We start from the raw sequence: 22787 nt of genomic DNA, 5'->3' as shown, positions 1-22787 counted from the left end.
ACATGTGGTTAATTACCAGTGTACAGTCACTAATTTCGTTCAGTAGGAAGGTAATGCCAAGAAAGAAGAAACTATTCTATGCTTACAGCAGCAAATCTGCACTACAGTGTCTTCAGCTTGTGTATCAATTATTGGTTAATCATTGATTAATCATTTTACTGGATATTGAAGACTGTAGCTCAATTTCATATGCTATAGACATGTCAAAGGGCAGATAGCAGTAGGAGTTGATAACATCCAGAAAGTGTTAACACCCATCGTAAACATCAATTTTGCAGCAAACATGGGAATGGAATCCTTAAGTTACATGAACATTCAAACTTGACAGCATTGTTCCATTTAGTGGCTTCCTTTCTTTTCTTTGGAAAGAACTAACAGTAGGGAACCACTGCTTACACTAAAACCCACACCAATTAAACCCTTTAGGTTTTATGTTCCATACAATATCCATCATGGGCTTCAAGTGATCGCGAGATTTATGCTTCATTACATGAAGCTTCTAATAAGCATAACCTTTTCTCACTTGAAAGAAAAAGAGCAAATAATATACAAGATGGAGGGGAGAGATAAAAATACAAATAGTTCACTGGGAAACATTAGATGTATTTGCTTCATTCTCCGAGCTGCATGGTCATCGCGAGCAATGTCTTGAGAGATGTCTTTGATTCTACTTGATGGTTCATGCAAAACCATCCATCAGTTGCATGCCTTCCCGGCTCATTGCACTTCAGAAGGTGATAGAATTCTGATGCATTTGACACAGTTTATGAACTCCCGACAGGTGCAGAGAAGCACTCAATTGTTAGCAATTAGAGAGACATGATATAGCTCGAACTAAATCATTTCTTGGGTGGATATTTTATGAACAAGACATGGAATCATGATAGACTTGACGGTCAACCGATTAAAAACACCAATGAGATGATCATTTTCAGATTGGCTTTGGCAGATAGACCGTACAAAATGATACTTGAAATGTACTAAAGAAACTATGATTATATGTAAACTTAACACCTAAGAAACACAGATCAAAAACATCTATTCTCTAGCACATTTCTCGGCAATGATACCAAGATACTCAAATTGTGGTATAAAATGGCTGTCCTAATAACACTATCAATAACTATATTAAGAGAGAGAGAGAGAGAGAGAGAGAGAGAGAGAGAGAGGAAGTAGAAAATTAAAATGGCAATGAACTAAAGATGTGCAACGAACCATTATTTCTATGTACCCTAAAGATGCCATTATAATTTTGTCCGCTTCCAGTATTTTCTTCCTTTCTTCGTGCTTAGACCACGACAAGGATTCTTGGGGCCATCCCAGCAAATGCAGACACCACTAGCCATGCATCTCTGGCACAACGAGGCTGCACTTATCAGAGTTCAGCGACATGGAGAGGACCTTTATCCCGTCAGAGGACAACCAAGATGGTTAGGATGCTATCGACCATGACTAGGCAGGAAATTTCCTTTCTGTTTTGCTGAAATCATGCAATCAACCATGACTCCCCAGCTTCATGGCTCGGGGAGGAAGACTAGTTCATTCTTGCAGCTTCACCATCCAAGAAGCATGACTTGGTGCAACAAAATCAACCAAATTGAATAGTCGAACTTGCATTGGTGATTCAGTAATCAGCACAATATTCTTGAATTGGCATGCGATGTTTATGTAAACAAGGGTCCTTAAGGTACAAAATTTGACATGGCTCGTCAGTGCACACCCTTATTTACTCTTAAAATGGAAAGGAATCCAAAGACAAAAAATAACTGTGTCAGTAAATCAATAAGCCAATGTGGGTAGGGTAGCTCAGTCAAATTTGTCTAGGAAGAAAGATAACTTGATCTAGAAACCTAACCACTTGGTTAAGTGACCGAGTAAACATTTGAAACCAAAAGCTCTAAGATTCACATGATGGTACTCTCAAGTTTCCTTTATTGTGGGTTTGCACCACAATACTAAATTTAGATGGAAAAAAGAAATAGTGAAAACCAAATCACCTTTATATACAAATTACAAAGATATGAAGAAAAATAATATATTCTTAAAACATATTTCAGAAAAGAAGAATCTTATTGGGCCCATTGGGTTATTAATGAATCTAAGCAATTGCATGGAAAAAAGGAAAGGAAAGTCGGCACTTACTCCCAAGGATCATCCCCAACCAGAAGAACATCATTTTTGTAATCTATATAAACAAGCTTCCATTCTGAACCATGTGGATCATCCAGTTGTCCCTCTAATCCAAACATGCAGGCAACTGCAGATCTCAATTCATAATAATTACTAAAGCGTGTTACATCAATTGATCTTCCAACAGATCCTACTTTTTGAACCTGTTCAACAAAGATGTCATCACTTTATTAGTAAAAAAGATAATTTGTTTTGTTTATTCTTGAAGTAATTCCAATATTCGAAACTAGTATTCCACCTTAGTGCATGTTCTTAAAGGTTGTCAACATGCTTGCTTCCTGGAACCTCGGTATAAGCTGCAATCATTTGTAGCTATTCTGGCAGATGATGTGCCTGCAGAGCTGTCAGGGACGTCTTGTAGCGAGAATACTGAGTCTGTCATTCTTGTTGAAGTAATGTGAGACAATGATTCCTGATTTGAAGTGAAATTACAAACTGGCATCACTGAAGGAATTTGAAACCAGGAAGATCCTATTGGACTGAGGCCGTCCATGGCTGCACCTGGAACATGGCCCATATCCAAGCTTTCATTGATAAGGTCAAGATGGAGATTGCCAATTGTCTCACCCTGGTTGTTACTCTCCTCGAACAAGTCCATTATCCCATATGAGTTAGATACACCCTGCAACACAGTGCAGTCTCCTTGAACATCCAAGTCGTGAACCTCAGATGAAAGGATGCCTTGGACAAGCAGCTCATCACCTAGAGAGTTTAATTGTGTGCCAAAATATTCTTGAATATCTGTTGTGATGCACTGGGGTGTTCCAGAATCCGAAAAGCAAGAGAGCTGAAATGTCTCTGTGGGCTAAAAATTGTTGGGATTTGCCATCGAAGATAAATCTGCAGAGGAAGTTGCAGCATTTTCAGCTGTAGAGAAATGTTGTTTCTGCTGCATTGCTGCTGTGGTGACTACTTCCTGCTGAGTAGAACTTCCGATTGTATGCAGTACTGGCATAATTACTGAGAAACTTCTTGAGAGTTCACGGCTTCTAACATTCTGCAAAATACCGGCATATATGGACTGGTGATGTCCAAGCAGGCCATCACAATTAGGATTACAAGGCTTGTTAAGAAGCCTCGAAAAATTTTCTGACCCAAAACAAGCGAAGAAGTGCTGTGTGTCGACATTTCCATCTTCAGTTGGATTTGTAAATGGCTTCAAATTTACAAACTGATTGTTTATTGCAGGACCTGCAACACATAAGCAAAATAATCAGGATGTTACAAACCAAACTGTATGACATTATGAAAAGAATCACATATTTGACCCTTCAAAGCATTAACTTGCACATGTACCCTCGGGAACAATATTTATTTGCAGCTGTCCCCTTGAGGTCATAGTCTACTGACTGCTGTAATCCCAATATAAGTTTAGGCTATTGTCAAACCAATCCTCAGAGCACATACATACCTTTTATTTTGTTGACTTTATCATTAGCTACGCAATCTAACTATGATTGGTTAATGAAATTTTAGTGGAGTGCATTTTGCATGATAACAACCACATTTTGACATTGTCAGATTCTTTGCTAACCAGAAATGTCACTGGTGCAAATAAATTACACTTCATGATACAATGATTGTTGAAATGGTATTATAGCGAATGTAGGAAAATTAGGAACATAACTAATCGGAAATATTTCCGCAGCACACATCAAACTAGTATCTTATATTCCAGTAAATCTTAGGGCTAAGGCTTCCTGGTCCTTTCTAGCTAGGTGTCCGCAGAAAAAGGAAAAGTTATATTGTGCTGTATTTTCAAATAAAATATTTGACAAAAATTTTAGTGCATTATTAAACAAGATAAAATTCCTAGGAACCAAAATATGGGCAGGATAGATCACATTATATATCTCAGGGCGAAAAAGTGTTTGCAATGAGAATAGAATTTCACAAACAAGTTCTACATCAATCTTTGGTTCCCACCTGTGCTACAATTAGAAAATCACATAGAAATCAACGTGATAGCAATTTTCTTTGTCACTGAAGGTTACAAACAAGAAAAGCCACAAAGAGTTCTCTTCCAAGCAATATGAAAACACTCACCTACATATCCAGGAAGGCATTGTCTTTTTAAACTTGAAGTTGCATTAGGAAATGCAAAAAGACTTTCTGGGGTTTCAATTTCCCATAAGCTGACCGTATCAGGTCTTTCTCCATAACCATGTTCATACCATTCCACCTGGAAACACAAAATTAGAGCAAAAGGAGAAGTCAATCAATTTCAATCATCAACATTGATCTTTTTTTGTAAATGCATGAGCAAAAGCTGACTCACTTGCAGGTTTTGCCACCGTGAATTAGGCCATCTGACAGGATCATAATCACTGATACCTACAATTGTGCCCATGTATCTACAAGAACAAGCAACACATTTCAGGATGTTAATTCCTATTAAAAAAAAGGTCCATAAATGCTACATAATGAGTTTACTGAATTTGTAGAACTTAAGCACCAAAGAAAATAATTATTGTCGAGCACATTTAGGCAGCATGATGAAAATTCACATAGATATTAGATACATTACTCTGTTGGAATATAAACACATACAGATGTACAAAATTCGAGTTTATACATACCCATACTTCTAAGCATATAGACATATCACTTGAAATTTTCCCCATGGTCATCGAGGCAAAGCAGTAGGAAAATAGCTAAGCATATCATTACCTATAAGCTTGTTCAGAAAAGTATAATTGCCTAATTAAACAAATGTATAAACTTTCCACTAAAGAAAATTATTTAAGATTTCTTCCAAACTTAATCTATAAACTTTCCACCAAACGAAGGGCATCGTCTATAATGGTAAATTAGGTTCTGTTGGGTGGAGAAGTGGCAGCTTTGAAAAGAAGGCATATGCCTCAAAAAGAAGAGAGCCTGAGAATGGCCATGTGCTAAAACCAAAGAAGCTATATTTATTTATATCTTGTGCTTCTGCATATTAAGCAAAATTAACTAATGCAATTTGGAAGCAATAATAAAGATAGCATGTACAGTTAATTGGATTTCTTGTCCTGGAGAGAATTCTTATGAGTCAAATCAATGGACATATTGCATCATAATAAACTCCGTATAACACTGCAGTAGTGATTGATAAATAATGAGCACCTTAGGACCATGGAAATAGAAGTAAGATTTTGGTCTACTTAGGTGTGAGTAAAAATATATCACTGGCAGTCTGAACCAATAGGTCAAAGTAATCCTTTCCTGAAGATTTAGAAATTCATAATTCTCATCATAACAATTTCAGTAGCAAAAGAAAAAAAGAGATCCATCAGAGAAAACAATGAACCATGGGATTCATAATGGAAATTATCGAGGCCTAAAATCACGGTTGGGTGTTACTACCAATCGGCAGCCGGACCAGTATGGATCCAATATGTATTGACATACTGATACTTGGTATGTGTTTGTATGGCCTGGACCAGAGAGAAATAGGAACATAAGAGGGCAAGGGTATACAAGGTGAAGAGGGGGGAGGAAGGAAGGTTTGGCTGAAGAGGAAGAGGCTCACCAGAGGTCAAGCAGGAGGTGGAGAAGGTAATGACAATGGGGCAAGATGGAGGAGGCAGTGGTGGTGATGCCATGGCGAGAAGGAAGTGGCGAAGGAAAGGAACAGAGAGAGAACACGAGAGAAAGAGCCACAGAGAGAGAGAGAGAGAGAGAGAGAGAGAGAGAGAGAGAGAGAGAACATATATGAGAAGGCAAAGAAAGGAAAAAAAAAAAAGTAGATCTTGAAACTGAACATAGGTGATCATGGAGTAGATTTATCACTCAGGACACCATGTTTTGACTCTAAAATCTGGTTGGTAAGCTTGGTATGGTAATCAAACTAGGTTGTATGAAACTATACTAAACAGTAACTGGTGGTTCATGGTCGAATCAATAAATACTATGCACAGTTTGGTACACCCATTACAATGGTATGAACTAGAATTGGTTGGTCCACATACCAGTTTATAATTGGACGGGTGATAACCAACCTGTACCAACCATTATGCCTGATTTTAAATAACTAGAAATTATTACATGCATGACTATTACTGTTACATACTCAAAATCACAAATAAATAAATATTTATGCATTGATCCCATAGAACAATTGCTATGCTTGTACTGACAACTACCATATAAACAGTAAGAATACACAATGATGATAGGAAAACTTGACCACGAAGTGATGATAGGAAAACAACCTGCGTTTACTTGACTCAGTTTCAAACATCATGCCAAATCTCATCCCAATTGATAACTGGGTATAGGTAGCTTTATGATACTTGGTTAAAGGAATTATAAACTCAGAAGAACATGCTCTGAGAAAAAAAAAAGAAATATTAATAAATAAGAATCAAGAACAAAAATAGCTCAAAGTTTTAAAATATGGTGATCAAACAAGAGCAAAACAATGTACCTAGGATTATAGTACACAGTGAATGGACTCCTACTTGCCACAGCATGAGCTGCCACAGCAAGGACACCAATATGCATACTGTCAGTGGAAAGTACAGATGATGTTAGGGCTGTTTGTTTACGGTTGGCACGTCTAACACCCAAGAGTAGCTGTGACTTCTCATCCCTGTATGCACTACACATGTCATTAGTTTCTGGTGATGATCTTTTTTTTTACCAAAAGATAAAATACTCAAACTAGCCCCACACATCAATTCATAATGTGCGTGTATATACATCAAGTAAAACCAAAAATCTTCAGCTATTCAAATAGTAATTCATAACATACTACCTTCTACATAAGCATAAACTTCCAGTATATTGCAATTAAATAAATTTTCAATACATTATTCATGTGTCAAGCTGCCCAAGGCTTGATTGTGCTCCGACTAGCATAACGACGATAATAAAAAAATATCTGAAGCCTAATTTCTGGTTTCACATAATAACAAGCATCTAATAAAGGAAACATGGGAATGTCTGCTTTCTGGTTTGACATAATAACAAGCATCTAATAAAGGAAACATGGGAATGTCTGCTTCCTTGTTCCCCATACTTGAGCTCTAATAAGTCTGAAAGGAACAGAGTAAATCATTTCGGATTTGTCTTCTAATAAATTGATGACTTTTCATAGGGGTAACATTTTTTATCCAACCCATCCAACAGACCTGAACCAGCCTAGATGAGGGACAAACAAACAGATCTGAGAATAGCTCCATTGTTTGAGATGTATGTTCCAACAAAAACTTCCCTCACTCTAAGACCAGATTGGTTCCAACTTTAGGCATTTGATCGAAGCAGATCATAATTGCTTGGTCACTATTAGATTTGGTTGACTGGATCAAGGACTCACTCAGATCAAATCTTCGTGCTTTTTTATTTTTATCAAAAATGTGGACTAGTAGGTATGCTTTGCATTCTCAGTCAATAATCAGGATGAGACCAGGTTGGTGCAGATTCATTTAGAAGAGATTAGTACAAAATTATAAGTTATCTTCATATGATATATAAAATGAAAATCCAAGTCAAACCAAGTTTGTCGGAATAAATGAAACTAACAGGAGATGCCCTTGTCATAAAGTTCAACAATTTTCAGTAGGTTGCCTTCCCAGTACAAAAATTGTTCATAAGACTCCTCTATAATTGTTTGATGGCACGGATTAGCTTATAATGGATCTGCAAACCCTTTATTCCTTAAATTGTGCATCAAGAATGTCAGAAAGCCTTCTATAGGGTATATAACACACTGATTAGCAATGGACATTTTGGAGTTCACATGCACAGAAATCTCAAACTTGCAACAAGAGTCAGTCGAGATTGGGTGACATGGACACAGAAATCATCTTTGAAAACCTATGCAGTCAGAAAAGCGTTTATAGATCCACCTTAAGCAGGTCGTGCCATCAAATAACTCCCGACAAGCCTTATAACTATTATATTTGCAAACTATTAAAATGTTTCAAACTAAAACCAGCATCTCAACAGTTCATCTGTTTCCAACAAGGTCAGGTTTGAGTTTACTAAGAGAAGATTATATAAATAAAATCAGAATTTATTCAACCTACTATAATGTCCATGATTCGTATCTGGGTTATAGGATCTGGCGGTTATATGGTATGTTTGATATTGTCCAACTGTGGCCCAAACCTAACACACGTTTTCATTTTAGCCAACCTCAACTCGTCAATAATTTGTTACTTTCACAGTCATGGTATTTGAAATTTCAGCGATACTATTGGAAGGAAAAAAATTTTCACAAGGCATCTCCGCAAGAGCATAATCATAGGAAGTCCATGGGAAATTATTTTTTGAACCCTCATGATGTCTTTAAATCAGCATATATCCAGTTAGTTTCCAATTGTTTGTATAAAAGTAGAACAGATAAACTTGAACAGACCAAGAAAATTATCCTTTAAGAATATCAGAGAATAACTCTATATATTTTATGAACCTGGACACTGGCTATGAGAAATCTACACTATATCTTCTATGATCTTGTAGAATACAACAATTAAAGCAATGAAAGAACAATCATTCAATAATTTCCAAGTTTCTAGGTTTTGAAAAGCCAATCCCAAGATCATATTGTAATATAATTACAATCAGAAACATATTTCCTCATGTTCTGCCATTTTACCTCATAAACAAAACAGAATCACCAGCTTTAAGCCTTTTTGCACTCACAAACAGACTCCATCCAGTGGTCAAAAGATGTCTCTTCGGCTATCCTGGAAAGAAGAGGAAAGCACTCTGTTACTTGCAACTTTCGTAAGAAAGTTATCGTGTCTATAATTATATGCCTATACTCCTACCACGATAGATGTGTCGAAATGTCCACAAGTTATCGTGCAAATCCCTGACAATAAGTTCTGATTTGGAGGTTGCATTGAATAATCCTGGGAAATATAAGCAAGTTTAAAGGCATGTCCAATAGAAAGTCGGCAGAAAATTAACCAACTCCTCACCAACTGTGGAAATAGCTTTTCGGCAGCCCTTCGAGGTACTGAGAATCCACCATGTGTGCTAGTATCACTTACAATTAAAATCTTACAGAAGAACTCAGTTGGGTGCTTACATATAATATGACCTAGATCTGGAATAGGAAAGACATCATTTTCCCGAAAGGAAAAGAGAAAGATAAGAATCAAAATACTAGTAGGAATCCACTCTTGAACTAATAGCTCAAAAAGTACATTTTAATTTTCACTATAATGCCATCATATCTTCATGATAGTGTTGCATGAAGTGCTGGATTGCAAATGCAAGCTTCTAAGTCACTGTAAAGCACTCAGGTCTTAGCCACCTAGTGAACATCTTCTCTCAACTCCAAGTCTTGGAGGACAATATTAGGAACCAACAAATGCACACTTTTTTGCTGCACTCTTATAGTTTCACCTTCTCAAACTAAAATGAGTTGTAATTGAATTCTCCCACAAGAAAAGAGAAGCCTCATTTTAACTAACAAGATTAACTTGCACAAAGATGTAGAATTACAATATGTTGTGACTGAATCTCAAAAAGCTAAGGGAAAAAAATCAGTTAGCAAAGAAACTGGCATGTCTTTTATAAAGAAAAATAAAAGCTGTCTAGGCAAGATCAACGATTATTATAAGAGAAATCTAATTCCTGGAATGGAAACATGGGTATCAAAATATGTAATTCAACGAAGCAAGATGAGAATCTTACAGAACTTACTGGCTGAAGGGTCATCTGAGCATATATTTCATCCGTCTCCTTGTCAGCCTAGGAATATGTGCCAATCAGAAAAAGGCAAGTATTCATAAATATTTTAAATAAAGAAATAGTAGAAAGCCAACATCACCTACCATACTCACATGTAGTGTAACATTGTGAACTTGGCACATCAATTGAGATGGGAGATCTGTGTAGGCAGAAATCTGCGAGTTTGCTATTTTTCTAGTTGAAGCAGTCACCTGACCAGAAGCCTGAAGATAATTAACAAACCAAAGAATGAATAGATTTAAATTTTTGCAACAATAACTTGATCAATATCTTTTTCTGGCTCAGAAATGATGGCTTAAAGCAAACTTTACAATGTCCACCATCCCATAAATCAAAAAACATCCAAATATATCTGATGAAAATTAGTATGGATATGTAATGTCTAAATGTGAGTTGCATTTAATCCTGCCTAACATATGTGATTATCAATGGCATTCGAATAATAATAGGAATCAAAGTTTCGAAAGTTTTATCATGCAGAAGAAGCCATTCTACCAAAATTTGAAGTCTTTAGTTCTTAACCCAGATCACTCAAGTGTCAATCTAGGTTTGTTAGAAAATTTCTGGACAGAGAAAAGACTGTTGGTCAAATCACAACTAAAATCAATAAGACAAGAAATTTGAAGTCTGTTTTTCTATTAACAAATGCTTGTGCAAATTTTTCAATGTCATTTTGCTGCCGAAGATTTCGAGCTATGTGATCTCCAGGAAAGATGATATAAAGACAAGACAAGAATCCGTATCCACAATACATGAGATGATCAGAAAGAAAAGAACCTGTTCCCTGTATCCCTGTGGGAAATAGTTTAGTAGGCTGCCAGGTTGAGGCAATGATACAAGTGGTCCAGCACAGGCATGCCAAAACTCAGAATTTAACACCTTTCTTGCACCTACACATAATAGTAAGCTGGATATTTTCTTCAATTCAACAACAAGTGAATGAACAAACAAAAAAAATCTTAAGTAAATGAGCATACTTCCACCAAATATTACAGTTACGCAAAATGAGCATTATACATGAAGGTGTAATCAAGAAGAAAATCACTCACTTGGCTTGCTTGGAACGTCACCCAAGAGCTTCATTTCATCTAACAGTGCTGCAGCGTTTTTTAGACCGGAGACTCGGACATTTGTTTGAATGGAAGACATCTTCAACCAGCAATCTTAGAAGATTAACTTGTATTGAGACAAAACTGAAGACAGAATGGTGAACAAAAGCCTCTCCCTGCAACAGAAGAGGAACCTCCACGCTGCACCCTTCATCCCGTGAACCAAAAACCTCCCTTAAACATCCTACCATAAAGTAAGTGGTGTCACGTTCCAAACACCAGAAGCAACAGTCCAATGAACATATTTTAACAGCATTAGCATTCGGAGGACACCACTTCAGCAGCATCCACTTTACATCTTCAAGCACAGAACATATTTTAACGCTCGTTGGAGCAGAGAAAGACGAGCTGCGGTAATTGTCCATACAGAACATACTTTAACGCTCGTCTTTATGCAAAACCTTTTTCTCTGTACTGTGTACCTTCTCTCTTGCACTTGAAGTGTCTTCTGTTGTCATTGATTATGCACATGTTTTACATCTGTTTTGCTTGATTTGACTGACATTGAGAAACATCTTCTGAAGGTTTATCGATTTCTTTGACATTGGTGTGTGGCATTTTTCTTCCATCAATATGGCATTTCTTTCTCTAGCATGCATAAAAGAAGACTACACCTATGCATTGACCGATTAACATAATGAACTAGGACCCATTAACTTTTTCTACTTGTTGTGATAGACTTCAATTGCTTAAAGAATCTCATATCTTGAGAAACAAGGATACAACAATTCCAGGTGACAAGTAGGAACTGGCTTATCAAGTACAGGTTTCTATTTAACAAATACAATGAAAATGTATATGCCCTAAAGTTTAAAATGGTCTTAAATGTCATCGAAGCAAGATAGTCTACAGTACTCATCTTTGCATCAAAGCAGATGTGCCAAGAAAAACACAATTATCTTTCATAAAATTAAAAGAAAAAAAAAAACAGAGCTGCTTTATTCACCACTTAAAGTGATTATGGATTGCTTTGGTGCACATAATTATCAATCTGATGCCATAATGGTTGAAAAAGAATCAAGATTATGGAAGTGATGAACATACATACACGGCCATAAGTATATTTCTTTGAACAAATTCTTCCTTTGTTATAAACTAATGGTAAGCATTCTGATTCATGGAATTATCTACTAGTTCTCTGAGCATTCTGATCATAGATTGCAAATCATGATTCAGTTCCATAGGCACCAGTCCCGTGTCTTTTTCCCTCCCTTTTGAGATGCAGCATCTTAATATTCATTCACCATTGTCCTAGCTAACTCCACCAATCAAGAGGCTTTCCTTGACAAATCCAACTGAGGAAGAAGATTGACAAGCTCTAATCATTCATGTTAGGGGTGCTAATTCAACTATAATTTCCCCTTTTTTTGAAATAATGAACCGGGTATCTGCATAGCGAATTACCTGGGTAATTGATATTTATCTGGTAGATCCACAACCAATCCAGAGTTTAAGCTCTAGATAAACTGCACGTTTGCAACTACGTCCACTAACATGCTTCGCATAGATGACATCAATTTCCAGGAAAGAACTCTGAAACAGAAGCTTATACGAGGGATTATGCTCACAATGACTATGGCTGGAACCAAACGAACCAAATTGAGAGAGACCGATCGATCGACTGTAGTTGCGAATGGTGATAGGAAAGATCAAAGTAGTACCTGTTAGCATGATGACGTTGGATTTTGGGAAGCTGTAGCGATTGATGAGGAGGTACTTCATGCAGTTGGCATCATTTATACACCCCATAAGCTCGTTTCACGTGTTCCGATCCGTGACCTCACCGCTTTCTTTCGCCCACCACCACCCAGCATCGGCGGCGGGTGCGGGAGGCGGGAGGGAGCCAGGAGGCGGAAGGGGATGGGAAGCCCCTGGTGGCGTGGGTACGCCCCAAGAATCGGACACGTAGGAGATGGACTTGCAGATGGTGCATCGCACGGACGACGCCCCCGATGGGAGCTGCAGCGGGGTGTGGCAGTGGGAACAATTAATCAGCATCATCGTCGCATACAGCCCGAACATGATGAGGCAGACGGATCGGATCGAGAAGGCTGAGGCTCGGATGGCCCGTCCGCGGAGAAGATGGGAATGGAGGTGACGGAGGATGGAGGAGGAGAAGAAGAAGCTGACGAAACGGAGTGGCAGAGTTGACGTGTATTGGCTTTCAGTTTCTTATTTCTTTGGTAAATTCAAACACCCGCACCTTCGTCCTGTCCAAAACCCACTTGTCCTATGTGATCATTGCACAAAGGGCCCAAGAGATAGGGTATTATACTCGGGCACTGCTAGGTAACTCGGATAAGTGTGCTGGAGAGATATATTCAATACCTAAATACATCTAGTATAATAAATTAATTAATTATATTATAAGAAACTGCATTAGTATTTCCGTAAGTGTTAAACTTCCAATCATCTATATTTTTAGAAAAAGTATATCTTACTTTTACAATATTTTTTGAAAAAAAAAACCTTTTTTATTTTTTTTCAAAAGGTATTCCTTTTTTTATGGTATCTTTTTTGTAATTCTATAAATGAGAGTTATTGGGCTTCATCATTACATAGATCGGGTATGCCCCTTGTTGTCAACTCGAGAAGAGTTATTGATGATAAGAACAACAATCTATCCTCCATGTCACCTGAGCGGATAGAGTACAACTAGCTAAGTGGATAGAGTACACCTAACTATTGCTGGTCAATTGGGCAAGGGCGCGAGCTGATAAATAGGGGGAAGGAGGAGGCCATGGGAGCTATGACAAAAAGCTGCTTAGCAACAACCATAGGAGAGAGATCTTCCATAGTAGAGGAGGTGGTGGTGCTCAAGAGGTTGCCGGCAGTCCTTTTGAACCTAAGTAAAAAATATAATATTAATTAACACAAATAATAGGTGCCTCCTCTCACAAGATCACTTAGACTCATTTGTTCTACTACCTGTGATGTCATTCACATGGGTGAAGAAGAACCTATTACGATTATATGGGTGAAAGCGACAAGCGATAGATGATGATGAGAGATATTTATGAGAATAAAAAAATAATAATACCATTCGAGAAAAAAATAAAAAAATTATCATAAAAGTAAAAAAATATTTTTTTCTAGAAATATAGATGATTGTAAGCTTAACTCCTATGAACCCTCGTGGTGGAGCGGATCCGATTGCACGGATATGACATGACGAAGATTACAAGGTGAAGGCAACCATAACAGGGCGAAAGCGACGTGTTGTCACGGACAAACTTCTAAACAGGATGTTTGATGTAATGCTTATGTATGTCCGTGTCTTTTGGTATATTCATGCTTTGTATAGCATGTAGAGGGGCGACCGAAGGCTTAATAGTCCCATTTTAGTTGGGTTGGTGGCCTCTTTAGGCTTGTAAATAAAGGTTGTGTCATGTGGACACGTGCGAGAGATTTTCGGTCTATAATAGACCATTTTATCCTTTGTTGTGCAACTGTTCAGAGCTTGTCAAGCCTGTTTGTAATTTGCATTGTCTATGAAGTGTTTTTCGGAGATGTTTGCTTGTGGATCTCGATTGAGGCGTTTTCTCTAACCCGTTCTCTCTTTCGTGGGTCCTAAGGGACATGGGAGACTTCGGGGAGGCTGACCTTTGCGGACGGACACGTAAGGGTGTCGCATGACTTAGGCAAAACCAGCTAAGTCCGTGACAGATGGTATCAGAGCGGAACTAGCACTCTTAGAAACACTTATCATGCAAACGTGGGGGACCTAGCGGGGCTGCGTTGAGGGCAATCAGCACACGCGCGACCGTTTGGGGGAAAACGGGCATGGAGATGTAGGGAAAAGGAGTCGCTCGGAGGAGCAGGCATCTGAGATTGGCATTCAGAGGAATGGCCAACCCTTCGCGCAAGAGGCACCACGAGAACATACAAGCTTGGAAGAATGTGAAGCGCACAAAGGTTGGGATGGCTGAGTTTGAGCTATGGCTCAACGTTGACAACTATACTTGATGGTGCTCAAGGCAAGCGAGGCGCTTGGTAAAGGATGAGACCATGCATGGTGGAATGAGTTGCTCAGCGATCGAAAGAGTTGTGCAAAGCTCACAGAGGTGAGGGGAATTGCTAACTCAGAGAATTCGGTACTCATGCATGGGCTTGTATGCGGACGATGGAATGTTCGCGGCCATCCTAAGGCGACCAAAACTCAACGCCATGGAGCATTGAAACTTTCTCTTTGGTATGTGAAGGATACGTCCGTAGGAGGCTGAAGTGTGCAACGAGTTCAGCATGTTGCTAAGCCTTGAGTGGTGCAACGGGGGCTGTATTGACGTGGAGTCGCAATCTAGCAAGTGCGTTTGTAGGAGGCAGAACAATGCACAGTTTGTTCAGCAGATCAGAGTAGTCCAAGGGGATGGTGGTCTCCGAAACGAAGAGAGATGTTGCTCCAACGGGACAGTTATCCAAGAGGGATAAGTCCTAGCTCTCCAGAGGGAGAATCATGTGGGACAGACCGCACATGTTGAGGAGGAGTACCTCAACAAACAACAACTCCACGAAGCTCAATGGACCGAGCAAGCGATGAGGAGTCATCGCATGATCTCTCTTGAGAGAATGCATTGGTGGATGCATTGCGAGATCAAGTGGGGGAGCGTCCCAAAGCAACACAAATGAAGGCACACTTGGAGTCGATTTGGAGATCGGACTCAAGAGAGGGCTGACCCGTGGAATGGTGGACGCGAGGGCCACCATCGACTCAATGCAAAAACGAGGAGCGGAGCAACTTGGGTGTAACTTGGCAAAGTACCCAAGCCGTATGAAGGGAGCCAACATAGAAGTTGGAACATGGAGTAGAGGCACAGTGCTTTCGTTAGACAGAGGTCAAGGACATGAACTCTTGCAGAGGCAAGAGTAGGATCATGTTGTTCCATGGGTCCTTCATTCTGACGGAGTGGACTCATCTTGCATGGTGCCAAAGACGAAAGGAGCTTCTGGGCACATGCACCTTATCTCGGAGAAGCATTTGATGGAGGAACTAAGGCGACTCAATTTGCGGAGGCGAAATTGGGTTCAGAAGGCCTTAGCATGGGGCAAGAGGACTCAGAGGTGGGTACTCTTGAAGAATATGTCACAGTGTTGCCATTCAAGTTGTCATGAAGGAAGCGGTGCGCAACAGAGATTGTGTTGGTAGGGGCAGAGGCCTAGGATCCAGACAATGGTGCACTAATTGCAGCGAAGTCGAGGGACTTCGGGAACTACTAGGCGACGGACTGTCCTAGAGCGGTGCTTCATCTAGGTGTGACCCAAGAGTGGGTGGATGAAGGTCGGTTGCCAAAGGAGCGAACAAAATCGAAGGAGGAAGAGACCCTGTGATGTATTGGTAGAGGCCACACATGGAGGGTTCACAATTTGAGTTTATCCCACAAGGATCAGAATGCAATAGAGATGTCACCAGGAGGCGACATGGTGCAGCGGATCGTGGTGGAACAGTTCGTGGCAATGCGATACACACAACATAGTCCCGTGAGGGACTAGATCATACGAAGGTATGATCGGGAGCTACTAGAAGCTCCACTTCGGTGAACAACACAACGACAAGAAGGGCTATGGATTCAAGGAGTGAAGGCCATGGTACCGCAGAGGCGGGTCTTCCGTGCGTGCATCGAATTTTGCATCGGATGAAAACCTTAGTCATCAGCATATGGGGGCTGTGTTCCACCAAGGGAAAAGTTCGAATGCAAGTACCAGTGAGTTCCATGGGAGGGACTTGATCATGCAGAGGTATGATCGAAGCAGTTGGAGAGTTGGACTACTCTAGAGCTCATATTCGCTTAAGGGAGTTCGACAAGTCAGAGGACAAGGTCGAGTAAGCGAACGTTGCTATCAAGGAAGCTAAGGAGAACAGAATCGGTGCAGACCCTATAATGCGATGGTAAAGGCCATGCATGGGAGTTGCAGTCTGTCTTTCCATCGACCAAAGGAGAGCTGCTTGGAGAACACAGAGGTGTTGAAGCAGTGGGTCGAAAAGGGGCGAGGAAGCGACGACGAGTCCAAAGGGACTTAGCTACCCAAAATCAAGCATCAGTTAGAATGGAGGTGGACTCAGAGGAGTGCCACAGAGGCATATCTACTGATTGTGAAGAAAATGGATGCAGATGCGAGGCGACGGATAGTAGTGCATGGGCATGGCAACGCCATGGTACCGTAGAGGCGAGACTTCCGTGAAAGTCATTGATCCCTTACTCTCATGGAGGGAGAGCGCTTTGTCATGAAAGGGGCCGAGGAGGTGGAGCATGCAGAGGAAATCTCCAAGTACCGAGACAAGGCTGAAGGGCAAAGACCGAGGAACTTCGTAAGACCGATGTCCATGAGCTTCTCATCAAGATAGCCGAAAGTGAAGGACTTCGGGTCATGCAAGAGTGCATAACCAAGGAACGAAGCAGGCAGTACGCGGTGATGTACCTTTGCTACTCAGTGGAATATGCGACAAGGTTGATGGAGAAGACGGTACAATCCCAGAGGCGACCAAACCTATGAGAGAATTACTCCAAGTTGAGGTGAAAACTTCCTGTATTCCAGAAGTTCGATGGCATTGAGAAGGTGAATCACAGTAACTAACTCAACGCAAGGAGTGCAAACACTTCAAGTGCTTCAGAAGTGTGAGCAAAGAGCAGGCGAAGGCCAGTAACCAGCTCGATGCATGGAGTACAACCTCGAGGAGGCGAGCGAAGTCAAGTAACCTTTGCCTTCTCAACTCTTAAGAGAATGGGCAAAACCGAGTACCCCAATTCTCTTATCTATCTAGCAGAGGAGCTCTGCATATGTTCAAAGACCCTTTGAAGATAATGGAAGACAATAGTTGTCAAATCCTCACCTACGATGATCAGTGTTACTGAGAGTAGATTGTCCGCTTCATTTCCCAACGAAATGTCAATCGAAAGTGGAAGTGATGCGAACCTACTTGGATGTGACAACTAAGTGAAAGAAGAGTCAATAAGCAAATTTTGTGGAGGAAGGACCCAAAACTTCAGAAGTTTGCGAGACGATGCTCGTTAAAGCTCTAACAAGCATCCACCCAATTCAAGCAACATGAGGAATTTGAGAGACTGGCGCAGTAAGGATGGTCTTTTCCTTCATCTGGGGGATCCGCAGGAATCAACAATGATCAACACAACTCAGCCAACCCCACACCAGAGTCAGAGTCATTGGTGAGTTGAAGCTGCATGGCGGATCAAAGGTTCGACTACTCAAAAACAGCAGCGGAGAGTAGCTAGGAGCCAAGAGGCGCATTGTAGCTGGAGTAGAAGATTGAAGACTCAGCAAAGGCGAAGAGTTGCAGTGTCGACAAAGGCTTCAACGAGGACGCCGAAAGAATAAGTGGGGGAGAATGTCACGGACAAACTTCTAAACAGGATGTTTGATGTAATGCTTATGTATGTCCGTGTCTTTTGGTATGTTTATGCTTTGTACAGCATGTAGAGGGACGGTCGAAGGCTTAATAGTCTCATTTTAATTGGGTTGGTGGCCTCTTTAGGCTTGTAAATAAAGGTTATGTCATGTGGACACGTGCGATAGATTTTCGATCTATAATGGACCATTTTACCCTTTGTTGTGCAATTGTTCAGAGCTTATCAAGTCTGTTTGTAATTTGCATTGTCGATGAAGTGTTTTTCGGATATGTTTGCTTGTGAATCCCGATTGAGGCGTTTTCTCTAACCCGTTCTCTCTTTCGTGGGTCCTAAAGGATATGAGAGACTTCGGGGAAGCTGACCTTTGCGGACGGACACGCAAGGGTGCCGCACGACTTAGGCAAAACTAGTTAAGTCCGTGACAGTGCGTTGGATGACGATGAGCAATAAGAAAGAGAGGAACGGGAGGTGGGGTAGAGCAAGCAAGTGGAAGGAAAGGAAACATGTGTGAATACTAGGAAACTAGATACCAAGTAATACTAGACTTGGGATCTCAAGGTACATGAACTTAAAGCAGACGGTAGAGTCAAGTCGGATTTAGATGTCTTTGAAAACCTGCCACAATCCCAACATCTTTGTCGGATCAGGGAAATCTCACCACAATTAGATCAATGGCAACCTAGAAAAGCTGCAACACCAAAAACCAACCTCCTACTACCAGACTGAATTCATGAGATATTCCTCGAAGAAGCTCTCCCTTGCTTTATAGCATTTCCTTGCTGAAAACTTTATTTAAAAGATTATCTTGATCAATACAATCTTCTTTGAGATCATCATCCATTTTCAATCAGGTGCTCATTAAACAGATGACATCTAGAGGTCCTCTTGCTATGTTTTCAGCTTCACAATTGACTTCTGATGCAGTAGGGACTTCCATTCTCATTATGTACAGTGGCCAGGAACCCATAGGCAAGTGCCTAGGCATAAACAAACCTGTTTTGCCTTGGCTCCTTCAAATATCCATGATATGTGCAACTACTAGTGCCCTTAAGCTAGAAACAAGCCATTAAACAAGCCCATCACTTACACCACATCATGTACAGATGTATGGTCATGCATGTTTACACATTTGGAGGTCACAATAGATGCATATATCAAACTTGTCTCTTCATGCAACATACAGGTTTTATATTGTTTGAGCTAAGATGATAAACATCAGCTTTGCAATGTGCAAAGAAAGAATTTCTGATGCTTTCATCCTCTAAAAGCATATTTCAATTGGATCTTATCGAAGCATGGTCTGATAACTTAACAAGAGATCTTTAGTAAATCTTGATGTCACCACTTTAGGTCTCTTTCTCTGAGCAGCCAATTCTCCATTTGAGAAAAGGTGATCGGAATTTACTTGTTGCCATAAAAATATATAGTTAACTGCATTAAGGTTGACAAGGTGATATCTTCTATAGGAATCACAGAGGAATTCTGATACCAATAGATGGAACATCAAAGACGATGATCCCTCCTAAGAATAACGCTTGTATCATCTTTATCAATTCTCATGGCATAGCGATCTTAGCGATCCTCTTGAAAGTCCATGACAAAAGTATCACAGGCTATCCAATCAGTAACATCAAGTCACGCTACCGACAGAATCGCTGTTAAGAGAACAAAGATTGTCCACAGCCCGATACATATCACAGATGACGTCCTATCAACGGATATCGACCGAATTCTTATCCCTCCATGGTATCAATCAGAATCAATTCAATCCTCCCAAATTATAACAATCGAGAACGAACTTTTAGGCCCGGGGTAGCGAAACCCCTTGTGAATCAGCATGCAGCGAAAGATTTATGCATAGATCGACCTGAAGCCCCCAACCTAGGTCAAAAGAAACGGGATGGAGAACGAGGGGAGGGGTAGAGATGCCTCACCGACGACGCCAGATCCACCGGAACCACTGAGCGTCATTGATGAGGATCTCGAGGATCGATGATCTCCCTCGAGTTTGGTGATCTCCTCGCGACCACGTACGACGCGGCCGAAGAGGATCTCGAGGCCACGGGTGGGATGGAAAGCCCAACTACGATGCGGGTCGATGTGATATAACCGAGTATGCAAAATTACATACAAACCCTCCCGAGTTACTTATATTTGTATTGAGTTGGCAAAGATGTTATATGCTAAAATTGAAAGGTAGAAGGATAAATATGTAAAAGTATATACTAACAAAAGGTCATTAGTGTCATTAACTTAAGTAAAACTAATTAATAATATATGAATGTGTATATATCATTTGTAAATTCTTAAAATATCTGAAAATATAATGAATTTTTGGATTTTTGTGAATATCATATATTTATTTGTTTTTAGGAATGATTGACTTTTCTGAATTTTTTTTCCTTTCGTTATAAATAAAATAGATTTTTAAGTATTATTAGCCTTTTGTTATTTACTTAAGTAGATGTACCTTTTTTTTTTGCAATGATAAATTATAAATATAAGATTATGATCTTGTCTTGTCCTCAAACACCTAATTGTGAGGATAAAACGATATTATACTTAGATTATCATGACTCGAGTTTGATAGGTTAATTGGTCTATTAATTTCATTTTAACATAAACCATCAAAATCTTATAAGCGAATCTTAATTTTGTCCACTTATATGAGACTATAGATCAAATTGAAGAGTTCTCTAATTTCATCCCTAGATAGTTATTTCCTATTCGAGCTCCTAAATATTATGTTTTGCTCTAATACAAAAATGTTAGGATTTGGGTCTGATTGGCTATAAATTTTATTTGACCCTAATCGTTAACTAAAATATTTAAGCTGAAGTTAATTGTAATATACTCATTAAATTCTTATAAGTTAATATTAATCTTATCCATCTATAATATAGGGCTAATTAGGATATTTCACAGGCACTACTAGACAAACTCGAAAGAATGTGTTAAAGGAGATATATTCAAGTCCAAAATACATCTAATACGATAAATTAATCAATTAAATTATAAGAAACTGCTTTAGTATTTTCAAGTTAAACTTTCAATCATCTTTATTTCTAGAAAAAAGTATATCTTACTTTTATAATATTTTTTAAAACTTTATTTTTTTTCTTGATAAGATATTTTATTTTTTTATGAAATCTTTTTTTTAATCTCATTAATGTCCCTTATCATCATCTATCGCTTATTATTTTCACCCATGTGAATGATGTCACGGATAGTAATCTTGTGAGAGGAGACATCTGTTGTGTTAATTAATATTATATTTTGTACTTAGGTTTGTGAGGGCTGTTTATACCCTCTTGAGCGCCGTCACCTCCTATACAATGGAAGATCTATTTCTCGTGGTTGTTGCTAAGTATTTTTTTGTCGTAGCTCCCATGGCCTCCTCCCCCTTGTTCGCATCACTCACACCCTTGCCTAATTGACTAGCAAATAGGTAGGTGTATTTTATCCACTCGAGTGATATTGAAGGTAGATTGTTGTTCTCATCAACCATGACTCCTCTCAAGTTGTTTATCTTTTGATCTAGTGATTATGAGGGGCAAAACCGATGAAGAGGAAGCATGTGATGATAAAGTGCATAAAGTAAAAGCCTATCACCACCCCCATGCTCGATTCACAATCGATGTGGCGAAGGCAGTGAACCCTCATGATGGGGTGGATTCGATTGCATAGATATGATACAATGAATGTAACAAGATAAAGATAATCATAACGGAGTGAAAACGATATGCATATCCTCACGAGGGATATTTATAAAATTATAAAAAATATTATAAAATAATAATACCTTTCAAAAAAAGTTTTTTTTTTAAATTATCATAAAAATAAGATATACGTCTCCCCAGCGCACTTATTGCAGTTATCTATATTAGAAGAATCTTTTTGTAGCGTAGAATAATCATTCTATCAAGATTTTCATCTTGAAAGGTGATAGATTTTCATCACAGATGACATATCATCACACTCTTCCCTCTTGTCTCCTCCATTCCCATCTTATTATTAATTTTTTTATTTACTTAAATAGATGCACTTTTCTTTTTGCAATGATAAAACTATAAATATAAGGTTATGATCTTTGATAAGCATATCTAAGAAGATTAGACGAATGTTTTGAGTGTAAAACTTATCGAATATAAATTTATCGAATGAGGTTTATGCTGTGTTTGCTGTCTTGTTGTGGAGGCATCCCTCCCTGAGTGCTCCGGATCATCTGTCACGTCCGAGCCAGCAACGAAGCGGCGGGCAAATGTGTTTGTAAGCTGGCGGACGCGGTCCCAAAGGCGAGACGATGACGGGGGAAAGAGGGGCCTTGTCGTCTAGACCTCGTTAGCCGTGTTTGCTGCCTTGATCGTGATAGGCATCTCTATCCGACTCCCGACAGTCACCTGTCTCAGCCGAGTCGTCAACGATGCGATGGCTG

The 22787-nt window shown here is 39.5% G+C and overlaps 1 pseudogene; it reads right to left on the bottom strand.

The window, feature by feature from the left end:
• Window positions 1–392: 392 nt before the first annotated feature.
• Window positions 393–20432, bottom strand: LOC103995277 (auxin response factor 11-like; annotated as a pseudogene).
• Between the last annotated feature and the right edge of the window lie 2355 nt (window positions 20433–22787).

The sequence above is a fragment of the Musa acuminata genome, chromosome BXJ1-1 (genome assembly GCF_036884655.1).
Source record: "Musa acuminata AAA Group cultivar baxijiao chromosome BXJ1-1, Cavendish_Baxijiao_AAA, whole genome shotgun sequence".
NCBI lineage: Eukaryota > Viridiplantae > Streptophyta > Magnoliopsida > Zingiberales > Musaceae > Musa > Musa acuminata.
Note: the sequence above shows the minus strand (reverse complement) of the source record. Positions and strands in the feature narration are given on the sequence as shown.